The 15,141-nt window shown below is 42.7% G+C and overlaps 1 protein-coding gene across 6 annotated transcripts in view; it reads right to left on the minus strand.

Moving 5' to 3' along the window:
• Positions 1-15,141, minus strand: part of PDE1C (phosphodiesterase 1C) — a 290,962-nt gene that overhangs the window by 210,474 nt on the left and 65,347 nt on the right. The gene's annotated exons all lie outside the window — the stretch shown is intronic.

The following is a 15,141-nucleotide window of genomic DNA, read 5'->3' on the forward strand; positions in this document are numbered from 1 at the left end:
CTCCTTGATAAACTCCCTCTGGACACAGAATTCCCAGTCTGCCCCTGCTCTGCAGCACATTGGGATACCCACCCATCAGTTACATTCTACATTTTCTCCATGTTGGTTTTTTCTTGAGCTGCACTTGCAAATATCCACTGGGGAATACGGTAATCCCAAAACACTGCTGCCTCTACGCTACAAGGTTTTATCATTCATCAACATTAGCTGTGCATTAGTGCATTATAAACTACTGGCTTATTTGTACAGGAAGTAAAGACAAATGAGGGAGTTTGTGTATTAACATTTTATCAGCCCTGGCTTTGACACACCATTCTATCCTGTTATAGAACCGTGGTGTTGAAATAAGCTGTACAAAAATTACACATCCTCTCTACTTCTAGTCCACTTTCCCCACGACCAATCCCTTTTCAGAGATATAAGAAGACAAGCACCTTGAAGTTTACCTTCCTGCTTTTCTAATAAATTACACGAGTAGTTGCCTCTGGAAAAGGCTTGAGGAGTTGCATCAACATGTAAGGAACCTCAAAACGAGGAGGGCATTTTGGGCTGCTCTAATCGTCACTCTGCCCTGAAACTGAGACCACCAGCACAGCAAAGATTTCCAACACTAAACAAAATCAGCAATGAACAACAATGAAGACAGTTTCCCCACACAAAACAAACCTCAATCCTGCTTCCGAGCAACTGCAGGTTATTTGCTTAGAGGAGAAGTTTTGTTCAGCTATCATTCAGCAACAAAATTGCCATCAAGTAAAAAACCAACACAAAAGCAGAATCTTGATGCAGCTAAGAGAGACCTCCGTTGTCTCTAGGGGAACTAGGGTAGACTCTATAAATCAAGTTTATTTTAGCATCGGATGCTGTCATTCACTAAAGTCAGATAACAGGATCTGACTTCTCTTTTATCAAGCCTGATACACATCTATTCATTCCTAACTTAAAGTGGACAGAGTAAAATATGGTTTAAGCATAATATGTTCTCAAACTTCACTTATATTCTTGTAAGTAGAGGATTTCTGCCACTCCTGACATACCTGTTTCCCCTCTGGATTTAATCTAAAAGCAGCATTTATTGAAACGATCACAAATTACACACTGGCATTTGGCAGCCTTTGTTAAAAACTACCACAGCCTCATCACAGCTCTCTATTGCCATCTCCCCATTGCTGGAGCTAAATACAGCCAGCGTGGCAAAGCAGCTACATCATTTACTGTTCATTCAGAGGTAGGAATGCCATAGCAGGTGGATTTGTCAAGCTTTGTCCATTACTTTGTAATTAATTGTTCTGAATATTTAATCTGCATACTATGCATTCTGGTAGATGGAATAAGAACCATTGATCTAAATCAGAATAATCCATCATAGGAATATTTTTCTCTCCTGTACCTCATATAATATTAAATTCTCCTGGATCACCTTATTAGTGCATGTCTGTTAATAGCAGAGTCCAAAAACTCCTCACTCCTTCATTAATACTGCTCAGCCAAGCATCCCATGACTGCAAGGTCTCAGGATTCCTATAGAAGCTTTCTATTGCAGGAACTGAAAATCCTGAATGACACTTAACACGAGGCCAACAAGATTGCCTGAAGTTTGTTACAGAAAAAAGTGCTAACTGGTCCAAATCATAGAATCAGAGCACAGTTTGAGCTGGAAGGGACCCTAAAATTCATCATGTTCCAACCCCCCTGCCACAGGCAGGGACACCTTCCACTAGAGCAGGTTGCTCCAAGCCCTGTCCAACCTGGCCTTGAACGCTGCCAGGGATGGGGCAGCCACAGCTTCTCTGGGCACCTTGTGCAAGCACCACAAAAACATACACAGCAAGCTGCCTGTATTGGTTTTTCATAACTCAGATCCTGACACCTGAATAACTGGACGGTGAGCTGGAAGCTGGCTGTGTTACACCAGCCATGCAATTCTCCCCAGCAAGGCCCCTCTCTTGCCCAAGAACAATAAATTCATATTGTTTAGGCTACAGCAAAACAATTTCCAAGCACTAGAATAAGAATAGGTTTGGGTATTTAATTCTGAATAGTAATAAAAAAAATGCCATCTGTTAAACATAAACTGACAGGAACTAATTCTTTCTGTCTCAGTGTTGTTCACTGACCTTTCCTTTGCTTTCTTTAATAATACGCATGACAAATTTTAGGAGGGGTTCAGTGTGGATTACTTGAGTGTAGTGAGGGCTGTGTCCTGTGCCAGAAGCTTAAAAGAGAACTGGGGCAAATGGAAAGAATCACAACTGCAAATTTGCAAGCACTTAAGTGATAAACAACCACTGTTTGATATCCTAATGTGGTGAGCAAAGCAATCACAGTGAGCCTGCTCCTGTAGTGACAAGGGGCAAATGAGAGGACAACCATCAGTCATATGTCATGACAAGCCATCACTTCTGCACAGAATTAAAGTGCAATGGAAACAGACTGAAGAAAGGGAAATACAGAGAATGGGTGTGAAAAGATGCCCCTCTGTGTTACTTCAGATATTCATCTATAGGAAGTGAAGGTAAAAAATGACAGATGTTATTTGTGATTTCCTGATGTTTCATGAGTGCCTGAACTGGCACAATAGCATCTTCCTCCAGACAGGTGAACCCTAGAAGGGGAACCCATCCACCTCAGGTACTGAATTCAATTAAAGAGGTGCAAGTACTAGGTTAATGAACTGATCTCTACTCACTGCTATTTTCATCGATAGTCAAGGTCAGAGCCTCTGTGACTGAATTTATTTTAATCTACAGGCTTGCAGTCCCGTAGTCTCTCACTTCAGGTTATTCCTGATTTCACTGCTGAAGCATACAACTGGAAAACAAAGAGATCCCTATCCCCATGGTTACTTGCAACTAATGATAAAAGGATGGTCACAGTGCATGCTTTTAGGGTTTTATCTGCCATTTGACAACACTTCCAGTTACTCACTGGTCAGATAAACACTAAAATTAGACCCTGCATAGGTCTGGCTTCTCAGAGCTATCACTCCTCTGTCACTGGGTTCTCTTACCCACAGCTTTTGTAGAGCCACGGCAAAATAGTCACATGAAAGTAGAGCTGGGCATGACCTTCAGCATCAAGATCATCCATCTCCATGCTCAGAGCAGCGGGGAAACCTGTGTCCCTTGGTGAGGAGCGAGGCTCTGCAAGCCAACAGAGATATGGGAACACACTGCCTCCTACCTACCTCCTCCCTGACACTGTCATCACTTTGCTGTAGCAGCACAGAATCACAGAACAGTTTGGGTTGGAAGGGAGCTTTCAAAGGTCATCAAGTCCAACCGCACATCCCTGCCCTACACACACACCCCCCCCCCCCCCCCCCGCAATAAGCAGGGACATCTTCAACTCTATCAGGTTGCCCAGAACCATATCCAGCCTGGCCTTGAATGTCTTCAGGGGTGGCACATCAAAATTGTAATGACAACAACAAAATATCTGAAACCAACTTCCTGTATTCTATATGAGAGGGAAAAGTTTGTGCTTCCCTCCAAACTCTGCTGCTTCTCCCCCTTCTAACTTAATATGCAGCTGGTTTTTTGCATCTGCTCAGAGTTGAGCACATGTCTGGTACCTCACGACAAATTTCACTGCCAGTTTCTAAAGCTTCTTCTAGCAGCTAAGTTTTGTCCCTCAATACATTTTCAGGCTTCCCACCTGGCTGAGTTGATGCAGCGTGTTCATAGGTGTCAACCTATGGTACTGCCCTGAAAGCAGCAAGATTTCCACTTGCTGATGCTAGAGAGGAAACAGACTTAAGGCTATGACAGGCCACTACTCCTCTTCTCCTGCCAGAGTGAAAAAAGCAGGTACTTGGTGCCACACATCCTGTTTTCCCAAGATACGCTACCTTTGCCAGGCTTCCCACAGAGAAAGCTCTTGAAGAGCGAAGACAATCCCAGGATGAGTTATCCTGGAGGACCACCAGCATCTCTGAGCAAGACCCGAGTCTGACATTCAGGAAGTGGCCCATGGTTCTCTCCGCCTGCACATGAACACACACACAGTATACCACCCATCAGGTCTCTCTCCTCATTTTCCTTTCCACAACATTCCCATTTTTGCTGTCACAAACTAGGTATCCCAAAGAGAGTGTTGTAAGGAAGGTCCTTTGCAAAGCTGGTAAAGTCAGATTATGACAAACCACCAAACAGAGGTGTAAAAACCACAAAGCATATTCTGGAAACCATGCAGTGCTATTTTTCTATGCATTTTTTTCATGCTGCTTGGCAGTGTGCATGTTCACAGTGAATCCAGAAATCCTGATGAAAACGTTTTAAAGTGGAAAGAACATCCGCTCTAGGGAAAAGTGCCAAAGAAATCTAAGAAATTCCCAATATTTGCTTCCTTCCTCAATACAACAAAATAATAACGATTTTCATTGCAATTTCATTTAACTGAAGTATATTTTCTACCTCATGAAACGGGAAACAAGCACAGCATTACCCTCAGTGTTAACATACTACTTTCAATTAGCTGTACCATTATATTAAGTTGAGCTATGAGACATTTACATGCATGCTTCCAAATATACAGTTGGGTTATTTAATTTTAGAGTCTGTGCTGCCTGGAAACTCTAGAGCCAGAACTTCTTATTTTTTCTTAAAGAAGCTTTATTTTAAGGATGTATGACCAAGACAAGTAAAGCTGAGAAGAAGGAATTTCAGGAAATGTATTTAAATCCAATTTAGCAATCCTCTCTAATCTCTCCACTGGTTATATTGAGACTCCCTTGTCAAAGCCACTTCGCAGGCTAACTTGGCCATACGTCCGCACTGCCCAGGCTGCAGCAGGGCCCCAGCCTTGGCTCAACAAGCAATAAGGCCTTGAAAATATTAGGGGTTTGATACAACTTTCCATTCTATATTCATATGTAGTTTGGATGCATCTTCTGGATTCAAGCCACCTGAAGCATCGCTAGTCAATGTACGCCTGAAGAATGGGTATAGCACCTTGTATTCACTGTAAACACTACTCATATGGCCAGGTCAGCATGATGCTATAGCCAGTGTGACCCAGAAATCTAGATCTGACAATGCCACACAGCAACCAGTCATGATGTCATCTCAACACAGGCACCAAACAAGGATGTTTATGGTCAGAGAGCTGTCACTGGGCTTCACAAGACTAAACTAACACCTGGGACTTGAATGCTAACAAGTCTGGGCCAGATAAAAGCCCAAAAACATAGAGATCTTGGATTTGATCAGCAACACTAGCATAAATGAATTGTTTACGGCAGGCATCCCAGCAAAATGGTTAAGTGCCCCACAAATGGACACTATCCTCTAGCAGATGCTACATAACAGGGATTCCATGACACTCCCAGCCCAGCCAAGGCTGGCTTTCTCTAAGATAATCAAGCTAGATGGCTGTGATTTCACACACCTGAATGCTTCAACAACCTAGTTGATCCTATGATACCATGATTCCAACAACTCTGACACTGATGGTGGTGACAGCAACTGGAGGCTGCTGCCAAGATAGGAAGGCCACACGGTAGTGCGAGTTTGGTGCAGACAGAGGAGGATGACCACCCTCTCCTCCTGGCCTGGGCAGCCCATCCCAGACCTGGTGCTATTTCCAGACTTCCTGCCAGCTCATTTAGCCCATAGCTCAGTCATGTAAATTCAACCTTACCAAAGGATGCTGGTGCCACTCCAGAAACAGGCAAAAAACACACACACAACAAAACTGGCATGGGAGCTAGACTCCTGCGTGTGAGCCACCTACCCACAACCATGAGGAGGTCACCTCAACTCTTCTTACCTGCAACTCTGGCTGTCCTACAGGTGCATCCCTTCTGCCTTTCCTGTCTTGCTAGTAACATCACAGTGTAAATAATCCTCTCATGGTCACTAGAGAACAGCCAAGGAGGACACTGGGCAGTGACTTATAAAGGTGACAGTGAGGTGGTCCTGGGGTCTGCATGGTTACAAAGAAGTCAGGTATGGCACAAGTGCTCATCAAGACCACCAGGCAGACATCAGGTCATCAGGTGCTGGGGCATAGCAAGTATCCCTCATGGCACTCGGCCCTCTGCACTGTGAATGCCGAGCAGTGTGAACATGGATGCAGTTCCATAGCCAGAGTAGCAGCCATGAGGGCATACTCTGAAAACTGCACATAGCTGGCCTTTCAAAGGCATATATTGCACATAACTGGCATTTTACCTCAGAATTCAACAAAGCCAGTGGTCACATAGCAAGCCTGCTTCTTCCACCCTCCCCCCAAAAGGATCTCTTATTCCAAAAAAGACAGAAATTGTTGTTGTTAGAATCATAGAATCAACTGGGTTGGAAAAGATCATTTGGTCTTTTAACTAAGGATAAACTTTTGACCAAGATGAACTTGATGATCTTACAGGTTTTTTCCAGTGTAGTTGATTCTATGATTCTACAAGTTGCCCCAGTGATGCCAAGGCCACTACTAAACCATGTCACTAACGGCCTTGTTTACACAGTTTGTGAGCACCCCCAGGGACAGCGATTCCACCACTGCCCTGGGCAGCCCTTCTGGGGAAGGCATTGTTCCTAATCTCCAGTCTAAACTTCCCCTGGTGCAGCTTGAGGCCGTTTCCTCTTGTCCCATCTTGTGAGAGGTTTGTGCTACCTCTCAAGGTTTGAGTGCAGCTAGCTTTTGTTTCTACCACCAGATTCTTTGAAGTTCCTGCAGAAGTATGAAGACACTCAGAAGAGATCAGAGAATTGGGTGACTGATTACCTTTCTCTCTCTCTGAATTGCATTTAATTACCTAATGTCATTCAGTTTGCAACATCTCAGTTGCCTCAGGCGTATACCAGTACTGCTCTGCTCAAGTCAGGTACTCCAGTAAATCTGCATGGATAAAACTGGCAGAGAATCTGGCCTCACGTCTGAGGCAAAACCTTGGCCAACAAACCAAACCAAACCAGAGAAATTTAGATGCAATAGAAAATATTTATCAGGTAGTTCCTAATACAGTGTCTGGGGAGAGATGAGTGTTGTTAAGATGACTTTATCCTGACAAAAGAATTATAATAACTTTTTGCACATCAATAGACACAAATTTAGTAACTGAAAGGTTAATAAGGGAATTATTTGCTCTTCTGTCACTTTGTCTTGTATCATGCCAGGGGAAATATATTAGAAAGTTTCCTATGTAGTATGCTAGGCCAAGTTCTCAAGAAACCAACTTTAGTAGAGAGCACTGGTTAAAAATAGATGACACCTTAGTCTCTTATCTCTGTGAAGATAAATATTTAAGCAATATTTCCTATGACCTAGAGGAAAGCTCAGCAGGACCCCCAGAAATGCTCCCGCAGAAGCAATAAGCAGTAACCTCTGTTACCAGGCTTCAACCCAAGGCAGATCAAAGCATTAAGCTGACCCTGGAAATGAACTCAGGATTTCTATGGCTACAAATCTCACTAAGACTCAACTCGTGATGAACTGATGAGAAAGTTTTCGCCAGTTCTTTATGGAACTTGTCTCTGTCATATGCACTTCCTCTCCCTTTCAGAGCAAACTTTTTCAGACAAATTTAACTGCATTTGAAGATCTGTATTAGTATCTCATTACATGAGTTTCTCCTTTCCCATCATCTACATGAGCTGTGAACTCAGTGCCATTTCATTCTGGTGGCTGGGAGATGAAGCTTGCATTTTAATAAGCTTCTCTATGGAAGACTCAATTCACAAAATGGTCAGTTTACAGAGGGGAAAAGAGTTAAAGCGTTATTCTGGTTTGTCTCCAGCACAGATGGGGAAACTCCAGGGAAAAACCCCAGTTGTAAATCTGCACTGCAAACCTCTACTTCATACTGACATCAGAGAGGGTTCCATGCAGCAGAGGTGTGCAGATGACGCAACAACAATCTGCAATGCAGATAACAGATCTGCAATGCATATCAGACACAAGGACTTTACTCACAGGCTGATAAATCAGCTTCACAGCTCCCACCACAGAATCACAGGAACGCTGAGGCTGGAGGGGACCTCTGGAGATCATCTAGTCCAATCCCCTTGCTCAAAGCTGTGTCAGCTACAGCAGGTTGCCCAGAAATGCATTCAGTCATGTTTTGAGTATCTCCCAAGGATGGAGAATCCACATGCTCCCTGGACAGCATGTGCCAGCATCTGACCATCTTCACATCTACAAAAATAATAGAATCCCAGACTGGTTTGTGTTGGAAGGGACCTTAAAGCTCACACAGTTCCAACCCCCTGCCATGGGCAGGGACACCTTCCACTAGGCAGGTTGCTCCAAGCCCCATCCAACCTGGACTTAACACTGCCAGGGATGAGGCAGCCATGCAAGCTATTTCAGGTCATGCCTTACCAACACTATCCTCAGATGCTCAGAAAGTGCCTTGGCTACGTTAGAATCATCACAAAGCAGTGGAGAATAAATGTAAGCTGTATGGATTCAAAGTCTGCAGACTGCACTGAGTTTTTGTGAAAGCCAGTGGACATTCCTCAGCTGGGAATTTGTTGGATCTAGCCCAGGCCACTTTAAACATATGATTTACCAGCATTACTCATGATTCACTCATGATTCAGCAAAAACACTCTGCCATGTTTACCAGATTAATAACATTAACCAAGAAATAAACACATTTTGTTGTACAACCACTGTTTTGAAATATCAAGCCACATACTTAGTATGAAGGTGGTGAAACACTGGCACAGAGAAGCTGTGGCTGCCTCATCCCTGGCAGTGTTCAAGGCCAGGCTGGATGGGGCTTGGAGCAACCTGCGCTAGTGGAAGGTGTCTCTGCCCAAAGTAGGGGGTTGGAACTGGATGAGCTTTAAGGTCCCTTGCAACCCAAACCAGTCTGGGATTCTGTGATACTCAACTGCAGTAAACCAGTAAAATGCCATAGAAGTCAACGGAGGTTTATGCCAATTAACACCAAACTTAGCCCACTTACACTACTAGACTCGAATGCTTTTACTCAAGTACGGCTGACACTGCTGATAATTATGTTCTGAGCAACTTTAAAACAATTTAGGAAGTGAAGCAAACCTCAAAAAGGAGGCACTGTGCCATAAGTGGAATCCAATTTTCTCAACACCTCATCTTCAGAATGAACAACACTCTTTGGAATTAGGGCAGACTTAATTATAACTGCTACAAGAAGCAGTAGGGTAACAAACATGTCTTTGATTCAAGAGTAGATACTAATGGTGACAATTATCTAACAAAAATCAATCTCGAGGCTCTATACTGGGAATAGAAACGTTGTCTTCATCTTAGAAACTTCAAGTACAGATGTTCACACTAATTTAAATGTGGCTTGCACACATCATTTAAGAAAGGAAAATAAGCTTCTGATAGTTTTCCTTCTTACAATAAACACTCTTCAACAGCTGTTACTTAAATAAAAAGAAGAACTTCAAGTCTGGTCTTTTTTCAGCTGAGCTGAGAGAAAATTTGCTCTGACAAGGAACTTAAGAGCTCAAGTGGAAGAGAAGACAGATCAAAGGTACATATATAATAGAAGGAACCACAGGGCACAAGCAGGGTCCCAAAGCCCATATTTCTGGATCAATTTCCACACCTCAACATGAAGATCTTTCCACCAAAAGAAGACAGGAGATTGCTTTTGCCAGTAAGAACAGCATTGGCAGCAAATTTAGACTATAGGCCTGGTTTCAAAATAGCCTGAATCAATTTATAAAGTTTAGATCAATTTCTAAAGTTCAGCTCGAACCCAAGGAACACATGATAGTTTTAGCAGTCTTGCTGTGAACACTTCAGTAGATTCAGATCCAAAAATTATTGGAACTAAAAATAAATGTCCCAATCTGCAAACCACAGACACCGTGACTCTGACATCAGTGAGTGCCGACTACTCAGATGGATAGTGCGTGAACTTCCAAATGAGACCTTTCTATTACATAAAGGAGCTTTTAGAAATTGCCAGCAGGCAGCTTAACATGCATAAACCAGAGAAAGATCAGCCATTAGCAAGTTCTGTGGGCAAGGGGTGTTGACAGTTGGCAGCAGCTTTACCAACCTAGATGTTGCTGTATACCTCCCAAGTCACTGGTAGGCTGGGCTGGGAGTTTTTGGCAAAAGCATTACCAGCAAAATACAGTCATCAAAAAATCATTTTGCATGGGAAGGAAAACTGGCCAAAACCATTGGAGACCAGAGTCAACAGACAGATGCAGAAAGCAGGGGGTGCCAACTGGGGACACCAAGAACCTAGAGCCTGGTGGTAACACCATACCCATGGGCATCGACAATTTGATCCCCTGAGTGGGTGACAACTGTAACAGGTATGAGGAATTCCAGTGTATCCCAGGTAAATGGTTAGCATAGATTCTTTCCTGGATTTCATTAAATAAATAATTCTGAAATTTCCATTTCAATGCGTAAGTGGCCAGTATTTTCCCAAGACAGCATACGGTTCTCTGATTGTTGTACTCGATTAATTGGAGCTAAGCAGCCCTTTCTCTTCCGCCTTCAAAGCTCTTCACATTAAGAAGAAATGCAGGACATTAGTGAAGCTTAAGCTTTTATCCATCAATCTTAAGATTATTTGGGATAATTTCATAATTGCTGTTGCTGTTACTCACTTCAAAATGTTCATGAACTCTTACTTGCAGGTTTTGTGATCCCAAAACCAAACCAAAACTGTCCCTGACTGGACTGGATATAGAGGCTATTTTACCACATCCTTTAGGAAAACAGTATAACATACCACTTTGCCTTCAATCAGCCATTTAAGAGTAGATGGAACTATACAAGAATTTCCTTTAAGTTCCTTTTTGATGTGTCTTGCTTATGCAAATTAAAGAACTCAAGATAAAGCTTCAACAATTGATTACTCAAAGACTTCTATCTTCACTCATCACATCACAGTCTCTGACTGCCAAGTGTAAGAAAGCCACTGTCCCATTTTATTATTGGTAATGAAATACACAGTATGACAAGTCTTAATTTAATAACAGGATGAGCAACTTGCAGCCCAAGGGACAAGCACAAACTGTCAGGACAATAGATCTGCTCCAGAGCCTGCATGCCCCCCTCCCAAGTGCCCTTCAAGTACGGACCACAGGCTGGAGGAACTGGCCACACAGCCACTAGCCCCTTTCCAGTACTATTTTGACTGAAAACCCAGCTGTTCTTCCCCATTTGGTGACACTCCATGTGAGTCATTTCATATCAGGAAATCTCTGCTTGTACATATAAAAAAAACCATGATGGGTTTAACAGATTTTCTCTCTCCTGTCCACTCCTTCCATGGGACCCTTTCTTATCCTACCATCAGTTTTCATTATGTAGGAAGTAATTACCTTTGATACATCTATCATTCTGTTAAGCTACAGATCAAGTTCAGCTATGTTTAAGAAGTTAATAGGAAGGCTGACTGAGAGGCAAACAGCAATTTCCTTAGGAAAAGGATAGCCAGTTTTCCTTCGGAAAATTATGCCAACGGGAATTGCAAGGCATTCCAGTTTGGTACTAACATGCAGAGGCTATTAATCTCTCATGTGGAGATAACTAAACAGTGCATTATTAAACACTTCTTTAGCAGGCAGATTATCTTTAAATACATCTATTTTGCTATATACAACCATCTGGCCACATCCAGTTTCTTCTGTAAACCTGCAGGGAAGACTGGGCTGGCATCTTCAGTAAGCCAAGCAACTGATCACAGCCCCCGGAACAGCCTTGTCCACCCACGAGTGCTGCACAGACATCTGAGACTCACATGGTTGTACAGGTATACCATGTCTGGATTAAAAGCCATATCCACCCACAGCATGTGGTGGGGGCTAACGCAGTCTGTGCCAAGAACTGGGCTGATCTGTATGCTTATAAAGCCAGTACTGGAAGCCTTGCACAACTGCAAAAAAAATGCTCAAAAGTCATTATGGCACAAGATTCAGATGACATACATCAGGCAGAGAAGCATGGACAAGGACAGGCACTGGTCAGTCCTCAAAGCAGGACTTCTTTACTACCTGGAGTTTGCTTATGCATAAATCTTCAGCTCAAGCTCATCCCCATTTGGGAAGTGGGTTTGTTCCCTGCCTTTCAGAGGCACTGCTCTGTTAAGGACACCCACAGTCCATGTGAATTTCTCAACTTAGGTCTTTTGATGTGGCTGGTATTTTACAGAGACAGAATCGCTGGGTTTGCCTGTCATTAATAATACATCTATCCTGTGAAGAACAAGAACACTGTGCTATCCAAAAAAAAAGAAAAGCAAGAGAGAAGTCCACTTCTATTTCAACTGCCTGAAAAAACACCTTCCCCCTGGACCCATGCGGGTATATGCAGAGAGAGAGAATCCAGCCTTTGAACTGTAACTGGCATAAATCTTTCTCCTCTGATCATCCCCCCTCTGACTCATAAATTTCCATCCACCAAGAAATGAGCACATAGCTCTCACAAAGCATAGCATGCACCTAGAAGGGAGGCAAAATTAAAAGAGAGAAGAGAGACAAATTATGTGGGAGCCCATTTCCTTAATGAACAGAACACATTTCACTATTTACTCATCTCACTGAGTATCAATAAATAAGAGGAATAAGCAACAGACTTGAATAAAACATGGATGAATTTAAGTTTAATGCAAGTAAAGTGTCTTATAATAAGTCTGGATTGAGAAAGATGTTGAGAAGGGTGGTTTTCAGAGACTGCTTACCTCCCTCTCTGACTTTCAGACATCACATATTAGCTTATGTAGCTACAGCTGAGCTTTGGTGCTGCCCAGAGAGCATCAACAGAGAGGAAGTAAAGGAGTCCTGCAGGTCCCGCATATCTGCCATGCAACTGGAGACGGGCCCTTGGGGCTCTTGCAATGACTCAAGTAAAGCAGGAGAAAAGGCGGCTCATACTCCTTATTCCCATTGATGCCACCTTGACCCACACATGGTTGAGACTCATGGGCTGACCCCCAGCGCATGCTGCTGCGACTGAAGTTTTTGCGTTTGGAGCACTGTAGTTTCACCTCTATGTTGTAGCCCAAGTGGCCAGTCACTGGCACGAGCAAGAGTTTACATCACACACAAGCAACCCAGAAACACAGGAAGATTAGCTGCCAGCATGATTTAAAGCTCCCAAAGCAGAAAAGGAAAGGAAAGCAAACTGTCCTTGGAAAAATAAAGAAACTTTGCAGCCAGCATAGGAAAAGCAGTTATTAAGGTAAGCAGGGGTGTTACCAGCCTCAAGCTAAAAGCTGGAAATATTTCAAAAGGTTTCAGAATAAGCCTCCATGCAAATCTTGAGCTTAAAAACACTGTGACCTTGAAGGAACTGCCTTTCTGGTTCCCTGGCCCTGGCCCAGGATGGAAGGTCTCAGATGAGCATCTCCATTCTGCCCTGAACATCTCAGTCACCTTGTACCATGGAATCCCACCTGACACAAGACCCATTGCAGCCACTACATCGCATAAGCACCACCACAGTCATAGACCACAATGCAGTGTCCCAGGTCTTCAGAATAACACTCCATCTCTCCCGTATATCAAAACCAAATGAGTCTAGAAGAAATCATAAAATCAGCGAGGTTGGAAAAGACCTTCAAGATCATCAAGTCCAACCATTACCCCAGCACTGGCACGCCTATTATATACATTGCATATATACAATATAAAAATTGTATGAGAAAAATATAATAAGTGTATCAGAACATTTTTTAATTATGGAAAGGTCATGCACTACACTTATTTGGGGTGCAGAGAAGGGGTTGGTGTCATTTGGCTGTTGCTTCACAACTTAAAGATGGATTACTATTGCAGGGAAAGTATGTCTGAAATGACTGAAATAACCACATTCCTCCTTTTATGTCTAAATGTGTTTCAAGCTCATATCTCAATGATGAACAAAATTGAACATTGATCTCCTCCTAATTTTCCAAGCTACAGAACAGCAAGTACTGCACACTAGAAAACAAGAGCTAATACAAGAGGTGGCAACTGGGATTTCATGCTGCTTATGTGTATTCACATAAAAGGATACGCAATTAGAAGGAAGTGTGACTCATTTGACACTGGAGAGACATCTTTTTAACTATGCATGAAAGGGATCATATTGCCACACACTGCTCTAACAGCAGTGAATCACAAGCAGTAAGGGACATGCTGCATTTTACAGTTCACAGCAATCATATTCGAAAACAAGGCCTGGCTATTCTCCCTGTAAAATCAGTTCAAACAAGTTAAACACTGGCCCTCAAGCCCTCTGAGATTCAGCCACCAGATTCCCAATGGAGACATTCTTGACTGGGCAACTTGTAAAGCTTGTTTCATTTCCCAAAAGGCAGCAGAGTAGCGAGATCTTCCATTGGTATCTGGTAAACAAGGAAAGTACAACCAGGGAACCTCTGGCACTCAGACACACCAGTCCCACTCTGTAAAAGAAGCAGCTGAAGGTCATGACCCACAAAAGACCCTGATGAATCAATCATGCAACCCATGGTACAAAAGATGCTACAGCCTCCTAAGCCCCAGTCAGCACCATGACATCAACAAGACCCCAAACTGAATAAAAACACTGCAGTGTTTTCATTTTCTGATGTCTTCAGACAGTAATTGCAATGTACTCTCTTATCTTCCACTCCTCTGCATAGCTGAAACACACATGGGACTTCCCTTCTTTATAAAACTAGGCAGTTTCAATTTACTCTGTAATGACAATTTGTTTGGATTCCCAGCTTATAAAAGCCCCCACAAAATGCCACATCATACAGTAATGCATATACTGATGAAATACAAAGGTTCGGTCATGTTTGTAAAGCCTTTTAAACTGCATTAACAAAACTATTTTGTTACATTTTTCCAACTCATCAGTCCTCATGCCACATACAAGATCACTTTTTCCAAGAGTCACCCCTACTCACATAATCAAATCATGACATTTGGAACACTGTGACATTATTTTGTCATATAAAATGGTTGAAATTATCTTGACTATAGCAATGTAATGTTATGAGAAATGAAAGCTGAAGAAGAGTTAGACCTGTTGAAATGGTAGATTTGAAATAGCAGAGACACAGAGTGTTCAAAAGCCATCAAATACCACAGGTCAGGTCACCGTAAAAGGAGGATCCAGGTTTTGAAACACTCGTGCTGAATCATTTCAATGGAAACATTGAAAAATGAAAATGTACTATGGAATTACAAGATTTATTTACACAGACTG

Source organism: Lathamus discolor, chromosome 2, assembly GCF_037157495.1.
Source record: "Lathamus discolor isolate bLatDis1 chromosome 2, bLatDis1.hap1, whole genome shotgun sequence".
Classification (NCBI taxonomy): domain Eukaryota; kingdom Metazoa; phylum Chordata; class Aves; order Psittaciformes; family Psittacidae; genus Lathamus; species Lathamus discolor.